Below are 13,194 nucleotides of genomic sequence, written 5' to 3' on the forward strand. Positions count from 1 at the left end.
GTGGAAAGCAGCATGCCCAAGACAGCAAGTTTTAAATTATACTGGTTCCCCAACTCCCTTACTTTTTTTTTTCCCCCCCACCAGTAAATATTTATGCACTCTCAGCCCTGAAGTAGAAAATCTCAATTGAACCGCAACAGCACTAGGCTTATTTCATATCAGCCACAGCACAAATCCAAGCCTAGGGTGAAGGAGACGATTTGCCATGAAGATAATCAGCAGTGTCTCATTCCACAAGAATTTTAACTACACGATAACCTGGCCCTCCAGAACTATTGCTCCTAAACCCATACCATATCAACAGCACTTAGTTATCCATTAGAAAGGAAAAAAAACCCAAAACCATGGAAATAAAAAAAAAAAGCAACCAACCATGCTCAGCACAGAACCCTTGTGACTACTGCTCTTTTCATGCAGCCAAAGTACAAGAGTCTGTGGTCTACTCGCTACGGACAGGTTGTATTACATTTTTCATTTTAAAAAAATGCACATTTCAGTCATGCTGATAACCACATTCTACATACTTTACCCGAAAATGCCTCGAGGACCACTGTCACATGAACAACGGGATGCAAAATTACACTTTGTCTGCTTTCTACATGCCAGCGTAACCTACATGGTGTAATCTGATTGAAGGAGATAATTAACCCTTCTCCATTCAAATACTCAACCACTTAAAAGATACACCGTCATATCCATATGCTTAAAAATACACTAAAAATTAAAATGAAGTTGCATTTGCTACATGAAAATGACACGCTTGCCTTTTTTAAATCATGCTTTACATTGTTATTAGACATTGCTGGCTACGACCAACTGTGAAACAATTACATTCCTCTGAGATACGGTAGCGTTTTAATACTCCATTTATGAGAAAACCGGGATAAAAAAAAAAAAGGGGGGTAAAGAAAAAAGGAAGAAAGCATCTCAGAGGAGCATTCATCTCTGGGTGATTTATTGATAGTACTGACCTTTCGGATTCATCAAGATTCCTCCCAGCTCCGAGGGCTCCCGCAGCCAAGTGCCGCGCAGACACCGCTGGAGGCGGCAGCAGCTCCGGTCCCTCCCTCCATGCTGCGCGCACACGCACACGCTCCGCACCGCGCCCCCCGCACCCCGGCTCTGCGCAGCCTGCCGGCGGGGAGCGCGACAGGGGAGGGGGCTGAGGGCCGAGGCTGCCCCCCCTCCCTAACTCCCCCCCTTCCCTAACTCCCCCCCCCCCCCCCCCCCCTCCCCCCGACCCGCTCACGGGCTGGCTCCAGCGCCAACTGCGCCCGGAGCGGCTGGAACGCCGGATTTAACCCCCCAGAAAAAAGGTAGGTATGTACGAACGAAAAGCACAAAACAGCTGGCGATTGTGGGTTCCCATCCTGCCTTCCCTCGCTAGCACCGGCTCGTGTTTTCCTGGAGGCATTTCAGCAGTAACCCTTTCCGAGCTGGATGAGGGGAGGGAAGGAAAAGGCATTTCTTTGTCCTGGGCACCTCCTACCCTGCCCCTCGGGTCCAGGGATGTTCTCACCCCTACATAAAGCTTCAGCATCTCTGACGCCAGTGACCACTAGGAGTGATAAAAGCAGGAGCCTATTCCCAGTTCTGCCAACTGATAACCTTGGATATGCCTTGATAAGGTATTTGCAGTTCTGCTTCCTCCTTTTTGAAAACAGGGCAATACTGGGCTCCCACAGGAGACTTGCAAGCTTAATTTATTGCTGTGTTTATGCAGCCAGTTTTAAAAGGAGCAGTGTAAAAAACAACACTACATTTTCCAGTTTCTATACAAAACCATAAATAGGAAATAAGTACTATTACCCAACTTTCAAATCCCATTAAACGCCTGAAATCTTTCATCAGACCACCACTGCAGCAGTCTAGATGATTAGATATCCGTAAGAGGCAATGAGGTCTAGCAAATAAAGAGGAGAGCTTGGATGATGGATGACTGGCTTTCAGTCCTGGCTTTGCCATTAGCTTGCTGTGTGACCTTGATCAAGTAGTTTTAATCTTTCTCTGTTGGTACAAAACGTAGAGAGCTATTCACACTTCTGTACAACGGCCTAAGTTGCTGGGGTTATTACTGCTACTACTTGCTGAAGCTCTAGCTCCAACACGCAGGCTGTAATTTCTAACTAACAATATGAGATACCGCCCGGACACAGCCCATGGAAACTCAACATACAATCTAAAGGCACCTGAATTCTGCACATAGCTCCTTTCCACACAGTAGGACTGCTGAGGATGTTTGTGCTTATCAGCTGTAAGTGAAGATTCCAGGTATATAAAATACCATATGCTCTTCAGACTCAACGAGGTACCAAGTTTAAAAGACAAAAAGATTGGGGGGGGGGGGGGGGGGGGGGGAGATCACCTTTTTTTGTTTAAAATTCCACAGAGGTGGCTACACAACCGCAGCTTACACAAAACAGTCGCACAACTTAGTTTTAAATGGTCAGATCAACGTTGTTCGCCAAATGCTGTACAACTGAGTGACAATAACCTCATTAATTAGACCTAACGCATAAGGACACAGTCACACCAAGCATTAGCTCAGCAGTTACAGAAGGGGAAGATGCAAGCTTGGCAAAGTGTGAGCAAAGTCAAACAGGTTATACCTGCTCTGTGCCTAGAAAGCCTAATGATTGCTTCTAAATCCCTTTCTCCCAGTGCTAATTTTTCTTCGTTTCACCAAAACAGACATGCAGGAATGGGACAAGCTAAAGATAGAAGAACTGAATGGGAAGCAACATGCCCGTTCAGAAGGAAACTATTCTGACTTTGCATCAGTAGCTGCCGGGCTTCGAGAATTATTACACTTTTCCTTCGCCCTCGGCCATCCCCACCTGCAGCTCTGCGGCAGAGACCAAAGCACGCCGGATTCATCGCAGGGACTGTATCCCTCAGCTTGTGGTTTTGACCTCTCTGACTTGAGCCAATAATTCAACCTGAGTCAAACTTCACAACAGGAGAAAACAGAAGCACACTGCAAAAGTGAAGGTGTTTGTGCAAGATGATGGGGACAAAGCCAGGGACAGAACTTTGCGGTGGTCCAGGACCCCAAAGCACTGGCATTAATGAGAACATGAGGTAAAAAAAAACCTGTGGAAATTCACCACCCAGCTTCCTACAATAAAATACTGTGCTGCACCCCGAGGTAACCACAGACAGCAAAACTTAAGCCCGGCACCACAGCTCCTAGCCCCAGTGCTTCAATCCAAGCTGAAAGGAACAGTAAGGAACACAAAGCAAAAAACAAAGCTATAATAAAGTGATAAAGCATAAAAACTCAACAGATACTGTCCACACTGCATCTGTTCTAGCTTAAGGTCTACTACTGCGCTCAACAGCGCAGTGGAAGTAGCTGTAGGGAAAAATTTAAGCAAATGTATTTATTGTACAGCTGTGAAAGAGACTGTTGCCAACTAACTGGAACCAATTACTATTACAGAGAACATTTACTAGCACACAGAAGTTCAGCATATCCACTACCAAAAGCATCCAGTTGTTTGGGGCACAGCACAAGATTAAACCCTACTGTTGCTTTTCATGCTTTTACAACAATATTGCTGCCAGCCATGCCAAGAGATTATCATCTCCAGCTCCTCCTTTCAGCTCTTTTGTCTTCATCCAATACTACCTGTTGTTTTTCATTCTGACTGTACATTCACCAAGGCCAGAGACTCTTTCTTGCTTTTTATTTATCCATTTTTCAGTATAGCACAGCTTTTTTTTTCCAAGACCAGAGCTCTGGATTCTATGTTAAACAATAATAATAATTTTGTTTCACAGCTAACAAGTATTCACTAGTTATTACAGAAACACTGCTGTGCACATTTAAGTGTCACATTTTGAAAAGGTCTTCAAGACATCTCTTAGAAGACCAGGCTCAAAACTGTGTTGTGGTTTGATGTAAACTAACACAGCTTTACTGCACATAAGTTTTATTATTTCTGCTGGAGACAAGTTCTGACACTAACGGATCATTTTTCTAACGCAGACAAGATCTGGCCTCCAGTCAGCTATACTTCATCCTTATTCAGGGCTTAAATTATCATGATAATAGCAAAACAAAATTAAAATTTTGACCCAAATTGTGCTTTGTTTTCTGTGTGTGTGGTTTGGTGGGTTTTTTTGTTGTTTTGGGTTTGGTTGTTTTTTTTTTTTTTAATTAAGAGAAGAGAGCAGAATGCTATCACTAACTGCAAGCTCCAATTTGCTGTTAAATTAGCAATGGGCTTGGAAACATTTTATCTCTTAATCCTTGGGGTAACAGAGGGTAGTGTAGAATCAAATTTAAGAACAAATCTCCAATCTGGAAAGCTTCTTTATGACACAGTTGCGCTCATGACCAACTTACTAACTTCCAGGGTGATACAGCTCACAAGAATGATAATTAGATTTACATAATGATTCAGCTTTCTATACCTAAATAAACTTTGGGAAACTGCAACAAGAACTCCTGCTTCAGACAATTCTCTCCCAACAGAAACTTCTGTCAACCACTTAAAGAATAAGATTATCCAACTTGAATACCACTTGTCACCTCTGCCAAGGCATTCCGTCCTGCTTTGATAGCTTCTCCTTTTAAACACCGTTCCATTCAAAATAATAAATACATTGAGCATGAGCGGATTTTAAATTTAACATCTTCAACTGCTTGAGGCTGTCTAGGCAAAAAAACAGCAAGGATGCTGCAAGACAGTCTTCCTCCCTTGCTCTCAGCATAACTTTTCATCATTAAATTAAAAATGGATCGCAGTTAATAATGTACGCACAACAAGATAATGTAGGACTGCTTTTGATTCCAAGAGCAAATGAATTCAATGGGAAAATATTTCAATGTTGAAATTTGTTTGTTTTTTTTTTAATAAACAATTTGAAGCAACACCATTCACACAGTATATATTAAAACCACAGTCTGAGCTGAGGCATTGCTCAATAGGCACTGAAGCAAGTTCGGGAAACATGAAGACCAACTGGACAGCTGGGACCATGAAACTAAAATATTTAAAAGACAATCTTGCTGTCGGCCCAAGATGAGAACTATTTCATTGCTAATTGATGACATAGGTCACAAACTGCTCTCTACTGAAGCATATGACAGGACATTTGCCTTCTCTGAGCCACAGAGCACAGTCATTCACAGCCTGTTCAAATCTCATCTTCTATGAAAAATGTTTTGGGTTATTGTTTTTTTTTTAATATACCGGAAAGACTTGGTGAATCATAACAGAAGAAAGAGACAACCAGACTGCAATTTGTGACTGACAAAACATATGTAAAAGCCTTTCAACTCTTCACCACATCAGATGCTCCTTTTGTATGGTTACAAGTTAAATGAATTTCTGAAGGGCTGGTTTAAGCCATGCCTTCTCCATGAGGACAACAAAGATGCTGAGCAGGCTGCAGCAGAGACCTTCCAATCCCTGTCTAAAAGGGAATTTGCATTCCTGCACATTCTCCCATACAAGAACTATGCTCAAGGCTCTACTTAAAATACAAAAGCCATTGCCACTACTGCACACCTCCACAATTAATCACCTTCAAAGGCCATTTATACAGCTATCTATTATTACACCTCCATGACAGCTATTGCCATGCTGAATTCCTCGGTGTAGACCTTGTTCTTTTGATGACCAAACTATAATCTACTGTGGGAATATTACCTATTTCTATTTCTCTAAAAATAAAGTGCAGAGTATACACATATGTGGTATCAGGGGAAGGAGATGAGGAGAAACAATTTAGGATCTCAAGGAATACCTCTGATCAGGACTGCAAGAACAACCTCCTCTTGCACTGGGTACATAACATGGAACATCTTCAACTCCCAACCAAGGTTTTGTGGGTTTTTTTTTGTTGTTGTTGTTTGTTTTTTTTTTTTTTTTTTAAGGTGTCAAATACAGTTTTTGTTACAGCACAGGATATCCAAGTAACATTCATCAGCACAGCTATTGCTAGAGATGCCAAGCAAGCATGTAGGATGGACAGTGTCCTGCCTTCTTTGTTGCAGCACAAACTAGTAGACTGCAACAAGGTTTTACCCTTGGTCAGATTCTACCATCTGTGCTGTATCTCCTTCCTCCAGAGGTCAGGCCACACAGCTCCTCCTCCGTCTGACCCCTTCTCCCACCATCCTCAGGGCTATTTAACCACTTAGCGGGAACAAGCTACACCTGCACATCATCCAGGTCAACCAACCCACCGCCTCTGAGGCAAGGCCACAGCTGCATGTTATCAGTGCTAATCAACCCACCGCAGTCACTCCTCTACACCTCCCCACCCCTAAGACCTTCCTGAGACCAGGTTGAGCCATCAGTCACAGCGCAGGTGCCGTACCTGTGCAAAGACCAGTAGCATCCACACAGCACGACAGGTTTTATGACACTTTTTGCAGTAAAGACTGACATATCCAGAATCAAACCCACACTAAAACTTTTAAATCCTTTCTTATCTGAATTTTGTACCATGAAAGTACAAGTGTAAAACGACAATAGGACGCTTATACTTTAGCTTGACTAGCACCAACGTGAGAAGAGGAAGCTAAGGAGCAGGCACTTAGCTCTAAATCCTGCATGAGACACGTGGCATGTGTTTATAAGTCATGAACCATAATCTTCGCTGGTGGAATCCCTGCCAGGAGTAGAAGAAATAGGTAATCCCTGCAACTTATTGTTAGCGAAACCGTATTTCAAAGTAAAGAGGAACCAGCCTGGTGAAGCAGACACTAAACTAGATGACTAATTTCAGTATTCCCACACTGCTTTTCTTCCCCCGTCAAACTGTCTGAGCAAGCTGCCACTCAGGACAAGTTTATGCTTGTGTAGATGCTTCGCAATGCTGTGTCTGAGGTGTGGCTGTGCAATCCACCTGCTCCTACTCAGCACCGTCAACACCTAAGCCACCTGCCCTCTAGGGAATGAGGAACACAGCAGGGGAGGGAGCATGTACTTGAAACATATTCCCCTCAAATGGGTCTTGAACATGGAAAGAAAGAACTCAGCATTACAACAGAAACAGCAAGCTTCGTTAAATATTTACGTTTTCAGAAGTTAGCTATGTAGAAACGGACCATCAGCCTCACAGCTGCTCAGGAGCAGTTCATGCCTTGTTTCCACTTCATTTTTAGATCAAGACTTGAAAATCTGTCTCTCAAAGCCTACAGAAAACGCAAGATAAGCTACTAGGATGAGAAAATGTCCTCACTGAGGAGTGGGGAACAGAGACTAAGAGGGGAAAGCAAACATAGTTATTACCACATACAAGTTTTGGGTTCCGAGACGTGCAGAAAACAGAGGCAGGTTCAGTAGCAGAGAGAAGCAGAAGCAGGCTCAGGGAAAAGAGAAGGTGCTTGGGCACCTGACGCTACCATAAAGAACTCTGCCACCTTTAAAACTTGTGGTGAAGAGCGCAACGCTGTCTTTTCATTAAAGCTTGATGATGCAACTGGACTGCCTAGCAGGCGGAGGACAGCCACAGTCTGAGACATTCTGTGGTGGAAAGTGGCCAAGTCTGGAATCAAAGTTTGAGTAATAGGGGAACAGATCAAGTGGCAGTCGGCACAGGCACATTTCACTGCAACCAGGTCAAAGTCCTCAAAGAGAACAGCTTCTTGGCCCCCAAAGGACGGCACCTAAGGGAGCAACTTTTTCTCCAGTGCAAGAGGTTAGCAGTAACAAGGAAACAGAACATCCTGAAAGTGATTTGAGCATCCATGCATCTATAGCCAGAAAAGACTGCACAGTAGTTGAAAGATTTCAAATCCTTTTCACCCCATCTGTCCATCCCTCTTGTTTCTGAGCATCATTCCACATTTCCACAAGTCCTTTTTCAAGCAGCTGCTCTTCACATATAAGTTGATCCTCTTCTGTCATATGAGCTGAAAAATGCGTGTCAACTGTTGCTGCTGTTGGTAGTCCAGGCCATCAGACCAGTTCACCTAAAGGCTGCATAAAGATATCTAATGGGATCGCACAATCCATCCTCTGCAGCAGGAGTGATCTAACCCCATGCTCGCACGCCAGCCAGCTCCCCATCTCAGAGAGGTGGGAATTCCATTAAGCACCTATCATGCAGCTGTCAGGCACCCAGGATCCAAATACAAAATCATACAAAGGACTCCAGATTCCTTTTTTTCCCCCCAGGCATAAAGCTAGCAATATGCTGCTCCGTTTCTTATATTAGCCAACCATGATTTGACTCACAGGAATATACTGTAATAATTCTGGTAATAATTCTGCCTCTATCTCACCTCAGTACCCTTTTGGATGAAAGCTTTCAATTAAAATATCCCCCAAGACAGTTGATAGGAGGGAAAGAGAGGAGAATTTTTGTCTTCTCTTTTGTTGCCTGTTCTTATCACAGTCATAATTCTCCTTTCATTCTGACTGATCCCTGAAACAGGCCTACAGTTCTGCCTGTTCAGACATTAAAGTTTGCAAATACTGTGGTTCAGATATTCCCACCTGTATGTTCTCTCTCTTCTACCCTTTCTAATCATGTGATGGTAGTTACACCTTTGTTGTCCACACTCAGCATCCAAGTACCTCATCCAAGCACTTCACGAGTAAAAAACGAAACGCAGGGAAGTAAAAAATGAAAAGACAGCAGACAAACAATTACTCAAAAATTACCAAAGATGTCGGTGTAATCTGTCAGAGCTTAGATTAAGTACGTTCTTCACGTTTACCCAGAAAATAATGCATGCTACTTCTATAGAGATTAGTGATTAAGGGCTGATAATGAAGCCAGACCACCACATCTCGGATAGCGAGCCTCAGTGAAGCCTGCATAAAGCTTCAATGGCTGAAGCTGGATTCTGCACAGACTACTGCTGCATGAAGGTATCTTTAAATGACTGTTACCTCTCCCTTGCTCTTGTATTGTAAAAAGACATTTTCAGAATCATCGCTCCTCCAGCAGTCAAAAGTCTGTCTTAAGCCACATCAAATGAGCCCCACCATGAAGCTCACCTAAATCCCACCTTACCCTGCTATTCACACATCTCTCTCCATTGCTTTACTTTGCCAGGTTCTTCCTCCATGACATTGCCAGGTTCTTCCTCCATGACATTCTCTTTTTCAACTTATTTCATGTTTTCTGCTCTCCACCTTATTACCCCCTGCTTTCCCACTCGCATCTGTTCACTGCCCTGCTGATATGTCAGTACTTCCACAACCCCTTATCCATATTCTTCTTTCCATTCATCTATTTCTTCATTATCATAAAACGTCCTGCTTCCCCATTCCCAAACATTGCTTTGTAAGAAACTCCTTTATTCTGATACACTTTTTTTTCCCCAAAAAAAAACACCAAACAAAAACAAACACCCCAGTCTCTTCAAGTAAATCTTGCAATTGTTAAACTCATGGAGAGGGACTGGAGAAAGTTGAGGAGCACTGTTTGGTTTTAGTTTACAGCGACAGCCTTCTGCTGTCCCTAAATCAACATTTTATACCAACAGCTTTCACAGACAAGCAAAATGCTAACAAACTCCAGCCAAAATTAAATCAAGTATCCAGTAGTCTTAATACAAGCTTTCTTCCTTGATACCAGAACCTCACAAAGAATGCTTGAAAAAGCTGAGGACTTGCCCTCCCACCAGGCTGGCTGCTTACAGCAAGGGACTCAATCCACCACCACCACCACCAGTAAGCATTTATCACTAAGAATCTTGCCAACTCACTTTTGCACCTGTGCAACAGCCAGTGTTAGCAAGACACAGCAATTAATCATGTGTCTGTTCACATAATAGGGGAGGAGTTAAATCACGTAATTTATCCAGACATGGGGCATGTTATTATGCTGTCGAGAGACATTTTTTCTTCCCGCTCCCCCCCCCCCCCCCCCCCCCCCCGGAAAAATAGCTGTGCTGAGCATTCCTCCTCCAGGCACAACACAGGTCACAGTCTCTCCCTGGCTTCACAGCATGTTTGGAAGCTCAAGAGGTGAAAGAGATCCAGTTACATCAACTGGGCCTGCTGAAGAGCAGACAGAGCATGGGGCTGTCCCACTGCAAGAAACCAGCCCAGCTGCAGGAGGAAGAGGAGGGAGTCTTCGGCTGGAAGGCTCACACAAGCCAGAGAGTTCTGCACCACAGGGTAGGAGGAGCGAGGACTGGGACAGGAAACACTTCAGTAGTGCTGGAATTAAAATTGGATTTAAAACTTGGAAGTTAACCACCATGATGCAAGTCATCTCGAGTTGGGCACTCTCCTTTATACAAGGCTTTTTCCAACCTGTACAGTAACACTGCTTTGAGCAGGTAAAAAAAAAAATTAAAGCAACGAAGGAGAGCTACGCTAGAAGCTCAAGGATGAGTTGGTACAGCTAGAGAGCCTGCCGACACCTAGCACGTCACGATCACAGCCTTGTAAAGGGCTGGAGTTGCAAAGAAAAGTCAAGCAGCTAAGAAAAGCCAGGGGAAATGCCACGGTACGGACGGGAGTGCTCACCACCTTCTGGAACAGGCTGTGCTCTGCTCCCAGCACTGGCAGGACTCAATTACTTGCAAAAACAAAAACTCCAAATAAATCAGGTGTGGTACCAGCTGTGATAATATGGGCTGGATAAACTTCAGCCTGTACTTTGCAGAAGATGCCTCCTCAATAGAAAGGACACAAATAAAGGAACAACTTGAAAGAAACAGAATACACATAATCTTTCTGCTTTGAAAGGCTGAAACTTCTCATTACACGGGGACAGTGTCTCATCTTCGCCTGCAGGGAGATTATTTGATCAGTCCCAGTTCTCTATCTGCAACTTCTCCTACATGCCCACATTATAAACACATGAATATTCTGCCTTGTGAGGCTTAAAGTAACAGTCAAGGAAATTGTCATTTGATGTCTTTCATTCTACATCTAGAAAGACAACATCACCTAGATGCCAGTGACAGAGAAACAGTGTGCTGTTGCTGGGGTTGGTTTTTAAACCTTGGAGAGGTGGATAAGGCAGGGAAACATACCTTTACATGCATAATGCAAATGTTGCAAAGCAAGAAATGCTACTCCCACTTCTACCCCCCAGGAAAAGCCACTGTAGCTCTAAGCTTTAGCTAGTCTTCTAATGTTCGAAGGTAAGGATTAATTCTGGCTACCATTGACAGAAGGATACACAAACCACAGTATACGTTTTTATGATAATCTTTTCATGAAAAAAATCATCAATTTCGGTAAAAAGTGGACATAAATGTTTTCTGTTTAAAAATACATTCTGTATTTTCTTAAAGTACAGCTTCTGGGATTATTTTTTTAAACACCACTGAAAGCTTTTTAACACGGAACACAGTTAATGAGAATAAAATGGCTGTTTTGAATATGAAGAACAGATTACACTTTTTTCTTTTTCTCAAATGGAAAGAAAAAAGATGAAAGACAAATCTAATTTTGTCTCATTACAATCCATTGATGCACAGATTTTTGTTAATTGCTTTCCTTATGGGTATAATCTAAACGTTTTAAACTACAATAAACCTATGAATCACCACAAGAAAATAAAAGTAGATTGAGAAAGAGCTCAGGGAATCTTTTAGCAAATTTTTCATTACATTTGCATGGAGAACAACATCCAAGAAGCTCGGGCGCGTGTTACATCAAGAAAACATAAAAGTGCAATGGTCAGGGGAAAAGGACACATGGAAAAGGAAGAATATGATTGCCCTTGCTTTCCAGGCCCAACATCCACAACACTTAATGCACCAGGGTATTGATTTGGTGGGAAAGGGAACATAAGAAGCTGTTAAACACATATATTAGAAAAATGAGCTGGAAAACGTACCAAAAATTCCCTGAGGGGGAGGAGGGGGAAAAAAAAAAAAAAGAAAAAAAAAAAAAAAAAAGAGGTGCATCTTGGAAGTAGTTCAGTGTTAATTTATCCCAGAGAATTATGAGACCACAGCCACCGATGTTCTGCACTTCAAGGCTCTAACGCCCCTGGCCACCCGGCCTCCACACCACCACTACTACAAACACAATAGTAAAGATTTAAACAGAAATGAACTGGAAATGCCCTCAACTAGGCTAAAAAGTTGCTTCCCCATTCAGTTTCAAGAATGTAATGAGCACACAAGGTGTAAAACCAGCAGTTAAAAAGTAAACAGACCCAGTCTCTCCCATCTCTACAAGATAACGTTTATAAACGTCCACAAATCCACAGTTACACTGGAAAATAAATTTAAAGCATTTTCTAAGTAATTGGAACAAAATGGGGATTTCACGCGCTTTTTGTCTTCATGCTCAAACTTCTGCAGCAGGGCTGGTTTTTTTACTTTAAGTACAGCCTTCTGTAGTAGACATTCATACAATGTAGCAGTTGATGATCTGGTTATGGTTAAAAACAGTATTTGGCACACATGCAATGCTTAAGACAGACTCTTAACTTCATTCAGCAAAAAGGTGGGACGTACAATTACTACCACTCCTTTCTCCACCCAGATGTTTACTGCTGCAGATTTAACGGGTAACTGCTTAAACCAGGAGGTAGGTTCAACAACCTGAAGTTCACAAGAAGTTACAAGATGAAAAAACACATCAGGATGCTCCACTGTTGCCTACCTTGCTCCAGCTTAAGAGAGAAGTGGCTTTTTAAAAACACATCTCATTCACTGCTTGAAATTATAGGCTCATTAACAGAGCTTGAAAGGATGCCACTTGGCGGGGTGGGGGAGAAGAAGAGGCTACAGACAAATTCAGCTAAAAGAGCAAAAGAGGACAACAGTACTGTTTACATCCTTTGTAACAACCTACATACATATGGGAAAGCAACATTCTCCCTAAAGCCAACTCACTGGTTAGGCTGACCTTTCTTTTGGTTCACAAACTTGCTTTCATTATTTTGTGAAGTACTGCTGTTGGCGTAAATCGTATTTGTCCCAAATTAAAGAGAAGGGACCCAACATAACCTAAACACAACATTTCCTGAAAAGCACTCTACCCATGCAACCCTGGCTCGAGGCTTTACACCCTAGTCCTTTGGGGTGACAGGGACGGGATTTCTTAGGCATTCGCTGCAAGTTATTTTAAACAGATCTCCAGTCTGCCAATGTCTATTCCATGGACATGAGTGCACAACAGCTACAATATTTCAGCTGTGCTACAACTGTCAAATGATATGTCAGTAAATCAGAAAAGAATACAAGAGAAGATTCTAGTGCTTGAGTTCTTGCTATCACTACAGACCACTTAACAAATAAACCCACTA

The 13,194-nt window shown here is 42.7% G+C and overlaps 1 protein-coding gene across 4 annotated transcripts in view; it reads right to left on the minus strand.

The window, feature by feature from the left end:
- ARHGAP32 (Rho GTPase activating protein 32) overlaps window positions 1–13,194 on the minus strand; it is a 258,191-nt gene that overhangs the window by 185,546 nt on the left and 59,451 nt on the right. Inside the window, exon 1 of one of the 4 annotated variants that reach the window (XM_056322829.1) lies at window positions 972–1,049. The exons of the other annotated variants lie outside the window; for them this stretch is intronic. The gene's annotated coding sequence lies outside the window, so the exon portion shown is untranslated. Of the gene's footprint in view, window positions 1–971; window positions 1,050–13,194 lie in introns of those variants that run through there. 4 annotated transcript variants of the gene reach the window in all.

The sequence above is a fragment of the Falco biarmicus genome, chromosome 20 (genome assembly GCF_023638135.1).
Source record: "Falco biarmicus isolate bFalBia1 chromosome 20, bFalBia1.pri, whole genome shotgun sequence".
Lineage (NCBI taxonomy): Eukaryota > Metazoa > Chordata > Aves > Falconiformes > Falconidae > Falco > Falco biarmicus.